The sequence below is a fragment of the Equus quagga genome, chromosome 16 (genome assembly GCF_021613505.1).
Source record: "Equus quagga isolate Etosha38 chromosome 16, UCLA_HA_Equagga_1.0, whole genome shotgun sequence".
In the NCBI taxonomy this organism is placed as follows: domain Eukaryota; kingdom Metazoa; phylum Chordata; class Mammalia; order Perissodactyla; family Equidae; genus Equus; species Equus quagga.
Genome location: NC_060282.1, coordinates 37,219,865 through 37,225,966, shown reverse-complemented (window position 1 = coordinate 37,225,966; position 6,102 = coordinate 37,219,865). Strand labels below are relative to the sequence as shown.

General features: G+C 39.3%; 1 pseudogene; it reads right to left on the bottom strand.

Moving 5' to 3' along the window:
• Nucleotides 1–3,838: 3,838 nt before the first annotated feature.
• LOC124228197 (40S ribosomal protein S2-like) lies at nucleotides 3,839–5,677 on the bottom strand (annotated as a pseudogene).
• Nucleotides 5,678–6,102: the final 425 nt, after the last annotated feature.

Here is a 6,102-nt window from a genome sequence, read left to right as displayed (position 1 = left end):
TCTCCAGAAGGAATTCCTGCCTCTTCCACCTCAGTCAGAACTGTCCCTTGTTGTGGGGGTTCTTTTTATCCAGTTCTCTCTCAGGGATAGTTGTTCCAAGAATAGTTGCAACTTAGTTGTGTTTGTGGGAGGAGGTGAGTTCAGAGTCCACCTACACCACCATCTTGCTCACTATTTGTAATGGAACTGATTTTTGTAGGTTGATTTTATATCTGCAACTTTACTGCATTCATTGATTAGTGTCACCACTTTTTGGTTGAGTCTTTGGGATTTTCTGTATACAAAATCAAGTCATCTGAAAATAATGACAATTTTACCTCTTCCTTTTCAATCTGGATGCCTTTTATTTCTTTGTCTTGCCTAATTGCTCTAGCTAGGATTTCCAGTATTATATTGAATAAAACTGGTAAGAGTAGACATCTTTGTGTTTTTTCTGATCTTAGAGGAAAAGCTTTCAATTTTTCACCACTGAGTGTGATGTTAGCTGTGGGCTTGTCATATATGGCCTCTATTATGTTGAGGTATGTGCCTTCTATACTTTTATCTCTTGAGGGTTTTTATCATGATGAGATGTTGTATTTTGTCAAGTATTTTTCTGCATCTATTGTTATAACCATGTGATTTTCATCTTTCATTCTATTAACATGATGCATTACGTTTATTGATTTGCCTATGTTGAACCATTTTTGCATCCCAGTGATAAATCGCACTTGCTTGTGTTGTATAATCTTTTCATTGTGCTCTTGAATTTGGTTTGCTAATATTTTGTTGAGAATTTTTGCATTTATATTCATCAGGGGTATTGATCTATAGTTTTCTTTTCTTGTAGTGTCCTTATCTGGCTTTGGTATCAGAGTAATGGTGGCCTCATATAATGAATTTGGAAGTGTCCCCTCCTCTTGAATGTTTTGGAAGAGTTTGAGAAGGATTGGCATTAATTCTTCTTTAAATGTTTGGTTGAATTCACCAGTGAAGCTGTCTGGTACTGGGGTTTTCTTTGTTGGGAGATTTTTTTTTTTTAAAGGAAGATTAGCCCTGAGCTAACATCTGCTGCCAAATCCTCCTCTTTTTGCTGAGGAAGATTGGCTCTGAGCTTACATCTGTGCCCACCTTCCTCTACTTTATATGTGGGACGCCTGCTACAGCAAGGCTATATAAGTGGTGTGTAGGTTCACACCCGGGATCCAAACCAGTAAACCCCAGGTTGCTGATGCAGAATGCATGAACTTAACTGCTATACCACTGGGTTGGCCTGTTTGGGGAGATTTTTGATTCTGATTTAATCTCTTTAGTATGTTATTGATTTGTTCAGATTTTCTATTTATTTCTGATTCAGTCTTGGTAGCTTGTGTTTTTCTAGGAATTGTGTGTTTCTAGGAATTTATTTCTTCTAGGTTATCTAATTTTGGGCATATATTGTTCATAGTAGTCTCTTAAAATCCTATGTATTTCTGTAGTATCAGTTGTAATGTCTCCTCTTTCATTTTAATTTTACTTATTTGAGTCTTCACTCCATGTGGATTTTTGTGTTTTGGTTTTTTTGTCTACATAAAAGTTTGTCAATTTTGTTTATCTTTTTGAAAAATCAGATCTTAGTTTCATTGATCCTTTTATTGTTTTCTTGTCTCTCTTTCACTTTCCACTCTGATATTTATTATCTCCTTCCTTCTGCTAATTTTGGGCTTAATTTGTTCTTCTTTTTCTAGTTCCTTGAAGTATAAAGTTAGGTTGTTTATTAGAAATCTAATTTCTTAGTATATGCATTTATTGCTTCAAATGTTACATCCCATAGGATTTGATTTGTTGTGTTTCCATTTTCATTTGTTTTGAAATAATTTTTTATGTCCCTTTGATTTCTTTTTTTTTGACCCATTGGTTCAGGAATTTGTTGTTAATTTCCACAGATTTGTTGGTTTTCAGCTTTCTTCTTATTGATTTCTAGTTTTATATCATTGTGGTCTCACAAGATAGCTGGTATGATTTCAATCTTAAATTTTCTAAGCCTTGTTTTGTGTCCTATCATATGATCTATCCTGGAGTATGTTCTATGTACATTTGAGAAGAATGTGTATTCTGCTGCTGTTGGATGCAATGTTCTCTGTGTCTGTTAAGTCCATTTGGTCTAAAGTATGGCTCAATTCTAATGTTTCTTTGTTTTTTGTCTGGATGATGTATCAGTTGCTAACAGTGGTGTATTGAAGTCCCTACCTTATTATTGTATTGTTTTCTATTTCTCCCTTCAGATCTGTAAGTATTTGTTTAATATATTTAAGTGCTCTGACGGGTGCATATGTATTTACAATTGTTATATCTTCTTGATATATTGACCCCATTTATCATTATATAATGAACTTCCTGGTCTTTTTACCATTTTTGGCTTTAAGTCTATTTTGTCTGATATAAGTATGGTTACCCCCGCTTTCTTTTGGTTTCCATTTACATGGAATGTCTTCTTCCATCCCTTCACTTTGAGCCTATGAGAGTCTTTAGGGCTGAAATGAGTCTCCTTTAGGCAGCATATATTTGGCTCTTGTTTTTTTATCCATCCTGTCACTTATGCCTTTTGATTGCTGAATTCAATCCATTTACATTTTGAGTGAATATTGATATGTAAGGGCTTACTAGTGCCATCTTATTGTTTGACTTCTGGTTGTTTTGTATTTCCAATGTTTCTTTTTCCATCTGTTTCTGCCTACTTTTGTAAACTGGTGATTTTCCATGGTGGTATGCTTTGTCTCTCCTTTATTTGTTGTTTTGTTTTGCAAATCTACTTTAAATTTTTGCTTTGTGGTTACCTTGAGGCTTACATAAAACATCTCATGGATAAAACAGTCTGTTTTATGCTGATAGCAACTTATCTTCATTCACCTATAAAGTCTCCACACTTTTATTCCTCCCATTTTATATTTTTGATGTCACAATTTACATCTTTTTATGCTGTGTATTCATTAACAAATTATAATAGCTATATTTATTTTTAATACTCTTTTTCTTTAACCTTTATACTATAGTGAAGTAGTAAACACCATTCTAATACAGAGTTACAGTTTTCTAATTCTATTTTTTACCCTCACTAGAGTGTTGTATACTTTCGTATGTTTTCATATCTCTGATTAGTGTATTTTCACTTCAGCTTAAAGAACTCCTTTCAGCATTTATTGCAAGGTAGGTCTGATAGGCAGGCTGTGGTGATAAACTCTCTCAGCTTTTGTTTGTCTGCGAAAGTCTTTATTTCTCCTTCATATCTGAAAGATAGCTTTCCCTGATAAAGTATCCTTGGCTGGCATTTTTTATCCTTTAACACTTTGAATATGTTATTCCACTCTCTCCTGGCCTGTAGAGTTTCTGCTGAGAAATCTGCTGCTAGTCTAATGGGAGTTCCTTTGTAGATTACTTTCTTTTTGTCCCTGGATGCCTTTAAGATTCTTTATCATTGATTTTTGACAGTTTCATTAGAATGTGTCTTGGAGAAGATCTTTTTGCATTGAGATAATAGAGTGTTCTATTAGGTTCATGGACATGTATGTCCAAGTCCTTCCCCAGGCTTGGGAAGTTCTCAGCTATTATTTCTTTAAATAATCTTTCAATCTTTCTGCCCTCTTCTCCCTCTGGTATACCAGTTATGCTTATATTTGCCTTTCTCATTGAATCTAATAGGTCTCATAGGATTTCTTCACTCTTTTTAGATCTTAGTTCTCTCTCCTCTTCTAACTGAATCCTTCTTTCCTTCTTTCCTTCCTTCCTTCCTTCCTTCCTTCCTTCCTTCCTTCCTTCCTTCCTTCCTTCCTCCCTTCCTTCCCTTCCCTTTCTTTCCTTTCTTTCTTTCTTTTTAACAGGCTTAATTCACTCTGTTTTTCTTGTATAAAACTATATGGTAGCCACAAGCTGGAAGCTGGGTCCTCTACACAGAGACTTTGGTGTGGGTCTTTACAGGAAGGTCAGTGAATTTCTGGTAAAAAGACTTGATGAACATGTTTTCTTTCCAGAGATCGGAGGTGAGATAGTTGTAGATCTTGGAGATGGCATCAAAGCTGGCCTTGGCAAAGTTGCCCATGGTGGCAGTGCAGTCCCTGGCTGGGGTGTAGCAGTCGTCTATACTGGCCATCAGCAGCAGCTTCTTGGCCACAGGGGCTAAGATGATGCCAGTGCCTCTGGAAGCAGGGATGAGGCACACCAGCACAGAGCCACAGTAGAGCCACAGTGGCCAGTCACCTTGCAAGGGGCTAACTGATCTTGTTCCCCCAGTACCCTTGCAGCATGGGGATGATGAAGAGCTTTGCAAGTATGATGGCCCCACAGATGGCAGTGGCTACCTCCTTAGAGCACTTAACACCCAGACTGATATGTCCATTGTAATCCCCAATGGCAACAAATGCCTTGAACCTTGTCCGCTGGCCAGTATGGGTCTGCTTTTGTATAGGCATAATCTTCAAAACCTCATCCTAGAGGGATGCCCCCAGAAAAAAAGTCAATATTCTCAGATTCCTTGATGGGCAGGGAGAAAAGAGATCTCTTCCAGGGACTTGATCTTCACATCCTTGACCAGGCAGCCCAGCTTGGTGACAAGGATCCACTCCTTGTCCTTGTCCTTGCCTCTGCAAGTTCTGCAGCCTTGGCCCCAACCCAAGCTACAGCCTCAGCCCTGGACACCACTGCTGAAGCCTCTGCAAGTCACCATGTCCTCCCATTCCAGGGCCTCCAGGCCCTCCCACATCACCCGCCGGTGCCTTCTTGGAGAAGCCTGAATTATTTTTATATTCCTATTCTCCAAGTCACTTATTCTTTCTTCAATCTAGTTTGCCCTGTTGTCAATGCTCTATATTGCCTTCTTCATCTCAATTATCAAATTCTTTAGCCCTACAATTTGTTTGGTTCTTTTTTATAATTTTAATCTCTTTGGTGAAGAACTCCTCTGTTCACTAATTTTATTCCTGAGTTCACTGAATTGTCTGAGTTTTCTTGTAGCTCGTTGAATTTCTTCATAAAAGCTATTTTGAATTCTTTATCACTTACATTGCAACATTCTATGCTTTTGTGTTTGGTTGCTGGAGAATTATCAGTTTCTTTTTGTGATACTGTATTTCCTTGACATTTCATTGTGTTGTAGGTATGCAATTCTGCTTTTGTATTTGAAGTAGCAGACACCTTAACTAAGGTTTTATGTCTTCTTTTGTTCTTACAATTCAATAGGCTGGCTATTGGAAACCTTTCTTTTGTATTCCAGATTGTGGCACTATAGCTTGTTTATGGTTTCTCCCTTGCCCATCAGGCTTGGCTTATTATCTGGGCATTCTGTGTCTTCTGGAGCTGGCACTTGGGATACACTTAGGATTGTGCACAAGGAGCCAGCAGCAGAGTTGGGGGAGGTGTGGATTTGGCACTTGGAGCATTGAGGGTGTCCACAGCCTGGTGGGGGAGGATCCTCCAGTAGGATACTCCCAGAGCTTTGTGGGTGGACTTCCTGTTGAAGTCCTGAAGCTGTCAGCAGGAACCATGTCTCTTTAATGCCCTTTGATATTCTTATCTACTTCCTTCCCTTTCTTCTTCCTCCCCCAAATCATGGAGGTGCCTTCTCAGAAATCTGGGTGCTACTGGAGAGAAACGGGTTCCTCCAGCAGACACCGGCACAGCTGTGGTCGCTGGGTATTTACTCACTTTCGCTTTCCACCTCCTCCATGGAAGAGGTCACCGCTTTCCACTTCCTCTGTCATAGAGGTTGCCATTGCTGCCACGAAAAGCCCAGCCCCTTGCAATGTCACCCTGGGGAGGGGGGTCACCCTGGCGAGTTCCTTCCTCTCCTCTGCATCCAAACTTGTCTCTCTCCATCTCTATCCTGCTTTGGTGGCTTGCTGGAATCTCCCCTCAGGCAGGCCAGACTTCCACAAATCCTCTCTGGCTTGTGGGTATCTGCCTGGTTTTGCACTCTCCAGGCTCTTTTTCCTTCCATCACAGTGAGTGGGTGTGTGACAGGTTCACTAAATCCCTTGGATCTGCAGGTCTTACATAAGACCTGTTTGTTTATTTTTGGGTGCACAGGTGGCTGATGTTTCCCTTGGTGTAATATGCAGCGGCCTTTTTTCTCGGTTGTGGATGTCTAGTTAG